At 46.9% G+C, this 3,872-nt stretch overlaps 1 pseudogene; it reads right to left on the bottom strand.

The window, feature by feature from the left end:
- Positions 1–258: 258 nt before the first annotated feature.
- Positions 259–1,345, bottom strand: LOC144485743 (uncharacterized; annotated as a pseudogene).
- Between the last annotated feature and the right edge of the window lie 2,527 nt (positions 1,346–3,872).

The following is a 3,872-nucleotide window of genomic DNA, read 5'->3' as shown; positions in this document are numbered from 1 at the left end:
GTTATGGAGAGTGAGGGAGGAAATGTGGTGAGGGGAGTGATGGACATGGGACTGTCAGGAAGAAGGAGAGGAGGGATGTCTAAGACCAGATGGAAAGATGTGGTGGACAGAATCAGAAATACAGTGGGATTGGGGATTGGGAGAGGGATGGTGACTGACAGGAGGAGATGGTGAAGCAGCTTTGTGGTGATTCCAAGTACAATGGGAAGAGGAGGAAGAAAAACACCCAGATCCCAGTGAACATGGATGTGGTTAACAGCAAAACCAAATCGTGGTAGTTACTCGTGAACTGGCTGGTGTCTCAGCAGATTGGATAACTCGATGAATCCTTTCCCACACTGGGAACAGGTGAATGCCTCTCCCCAGTGTGAATTCGCTGGTGCTTCTGCAGGTTGGCTGACTGAGTGAATCCCTTCCCACATTTAGGGCAGGTGAATGGCCTTTCTCCAGTATGTGTGCGCTGGTGTTTCAGCAGGGTGGATAAATCAGTGAATCCCTTCCCGCACTCGGAGCAGGTGAACGGTCTCTCCCCGGTGTGAATTCATTGGTGAACAGTCAGGTTTGTTGATCTCCTGAACCCAGTCCCGCAGTCAGTGCACTTGAATGGTCTCTCGTCCGTGTGAACGCGTTGATGGGACATCAGTTGGCTGGAACTTTTATAGCACTTCCCACAGTCTGGGCATTTAAAAGGTCTCTCGTCAGTGTGAACTCGCTGGTGTATCAGCAAGTCAGATGGCCGAGCGAATCCCTTCCCACACTCGGAGCAGGTGAATGGCTTCTCCCCAGTGTGAGTCATTGTGTGTAAATGCAGGCTGCCGGACTGAGTGAATCCCTTCCCACACTCGGAGCAGGTGAACGGTCTCTCCCCAGTGTGAACCTGCCGGTGAACCAAGAGGTTGGATAATTGAATGAATCCCTTCCCACACTCAGAGCAGGTAAATGGTCTCTCTCCAGAGTGAACTCGCTGGTGCGTCTGTAGGTGGGATGACCGAGTGAAACCCTTCCTACACACGGAACAGGTGAATGGCTTTTCCCCAGTGTGATCACGTTGGTGTGTCAGCAGGTGGGATGACTGAGTGAATCTCTTCCCACACTGAGAGCAGGTGAATGGCCTCTCCCCAGTGTGAACACGCCGGTGATTCAGCAAGGTTGCCGACCGAGTGAATCCCTTCCCACACTCGGGGCAGGTGAATGGTCTCTCCCCACTATGAAGTCGCTGGTGATTCTGCAGGGCAGATGAATGAGTGAATTCTTTCCCACAGTCCCCACATTTCCACACCTTCTCCCTGTTGTGACTGCGCTTGTGTCTCGACAGGCCAGCTGACTGGCTGAAGCCTCGCCCACACACAGAACACTGTACAGTTTCTCTCCACTGTCAACGGTGCTTCTTTCTTCCATGTTCAAAATCCGATGAAATTCAGGTTATGATAAATTAGGTGACCCCGTCAGATTTTGATGTGATGTTTGATTTCAGTTTCCTGACTGCAAATCCTCCCCTTCTAAAACCCTGTGAAATTGATTTAAAACAGAAAAAAGGGAGTGAGAGAGAGCCCACAAGAACACAAAGGCAGATTGTGAAATTGAGCTGAATGAATCTGGTAATTTGTGGGGCCGGCACTGGGAAAAAGTGGCCATGAGAACTGCTGGATTGTCATAAAAACCAGACAGGTTCAGTAATATCCTTCAGGGAAGGGAACCTGTCACCTGTTCTGTGCCTTCACAAGACTCTGGACACAATGGGTGAAGAGAGATAGAGAGTGATATATATATATATACACATAATATATACATACACACGAGAGATTACCCCAATACAAACTTCACTCCCTAACCGCGCCCTAATCCTTCTCCCGAGCAACTATCTGAAGTGAAATTAATTTCACAACATTACTGCCATCCTTTACCCAAAACTGAGCTTCCGACCCTGTACCTCGAGACTTAACCACCCCATCTCTGAAATCTCCTCCATCACACAACCCTGTGAGATATCTGTACTGATCTAATTGTGGCACCATGAGTGTTCCACATTTCAATCACACCAACACTGTGAAAAAGTGTGTGTAACTGGAAAACACAGATCAACGTCCACAACCAACACCCGCCCCGATACAAGTCATTCTTAATTGGTCAATCTCTGCTTCAAGGCTCGGTTCTGGGACAAACGCCTGCAACAAAATAATAGCAAAATACTGTGGTTGCTGAAAATCTGAAATAAAAAGAGCAAATACTGAAAATACTTAACTTGTTAGCAAGTAACTGTGGCAAGAGAACAGAGTTAAAATATCAGGGTGTGCAGAATCCATATGGATATACAATCAGGATCAAGCGTAGGCCATTCAGCCCCTCAAGCCTGCTCCACCATTTAATAAGATCATGGCTAATCTGATAGTAACTTCAAATCTTCAATTCCAGGGAATTATGGTGCAGATTTGATGTTTAATATCAGCCAATGAGCAAAAGAGAAATGATCTCCAGTGCAGGAAAAAGAATTCCTGACCATTGGGAGATAAAGATGGTACATCAGAAGCACATAGCTGAGGGATGGGAAAAGGTGAAAGCTTCATCTAGACACAGTTGCAAGAAAATAACAGTAAAGTACCAAACACGGTTAAAATAAATCTACTACTAGAAAATAGAGAGTCAAACAATGACAGAGGTAATCAGAGAGGGCAGAGGTGAAACAGAGCAATGGATGGATATGGATTCAGATCCAAAGAAAGAGTCAGACCAGCCTGAGAGATAGAACAGAGCACAAATAACAGAGCATGGCACTAAAAGCACTGGATTGTAGATGAATGCTCAATAATACTCACTTCTGGAACTATTTGAAAACCTCCTGCTGCAGCTGGAAAGATATCAGAAGCATTGGAATCAGAGAAATCACAGACTTCAAATCTTCCAACTCCCTGTAAAAGGAGATTACAAGAGTCATGTGTCAACTGTGGTTAGAAAATAAGAGATAAACATTTTTCTTGGTTTGCGATTGCTCCCCTTTTAACCCCCTGTAAAAGGGTGCAGGATTATGTAAAATGGGATACGCTTACATTGGAAGTAATTCAGACAAGGTTCACTAAGCTGATTCCAGGCATGAAGTGTTTTTTTTAAATGAGGAAACATTGGGTAGGGTGTACATATACTCATTAGATTTTAGATAAATGTTGTAACTGAAGCATATAAGATTCTGTGGGTGCTTGACAGGATAAGTGCTGCAAGGATGTTTCGCCTCAGAGGGAAATGTGGAACTGCAGAGACAGTTTAAAAGGAAGGGTTGAAGACAGAGATGAGGAGAAATCGCTTCGCTCAGGAGGTCCAGTAGCCCGTGCAATTCTCTCCTTCAGTGAGCAATGGAAGCTGGCTCATTGGCAGCAACCTCTGCAAGACGTGCCGGACACAGCAACCTCTGCAAGACGTGCCGGACACAGCAACCTCTGCAAGACGTGCCGGATCATCGACACAGATGCCATCATCTCACGTGAGAACACCATCCACCAGGTACATGGTACATACTCTTGCAACTCGGCCAACGTTGTCTACCTGATACGCTGCAAGAAAGGATGTCCCGAGGCATGGTACATTGGGGAAACTATGCAGACGCTGCGACAACGGATGAATGAACACCGCTCGACAATCACCAGGCAAGACTGTTCTCTTCCTGTTGGGGAGCACTTCAGCGGTCACGGGCATTCGGCCTCTGATATTCGGGTAAGCGTTCTCCAAGGCGGCCTTCGCGACACACGACGGCGCAGAGTCGCTGAGCAGAAACTGATAGCCAAGTTCCGCACACACGAGGACGGCCTCAACCGGGATATTGGGTTCATGGCACACTATTTGTAACCCCCACAGAGTTTCACTGGCTGTCTTGTCTGGAGACA

The sequence above is a fragment of the Mustelus asterias genome, unplaced genomic scaffold, assembly GCF_964213995.1.
Source record: "Mustelus asterias unplaced genomic scaffold, sMusAst1.hap1.1 HAP1_SCAFFOLD_216, whole genome shotgun sequence".
NCBI lineage: Eukaryota > Metazoa > Chordata > Chondrichthyes > Carcharhiniformes > Triakidae > Mustelus > Mustelus asterias.
This window is presented reverse-complemented; position numbering and strand designations above follow the sequence as displayed.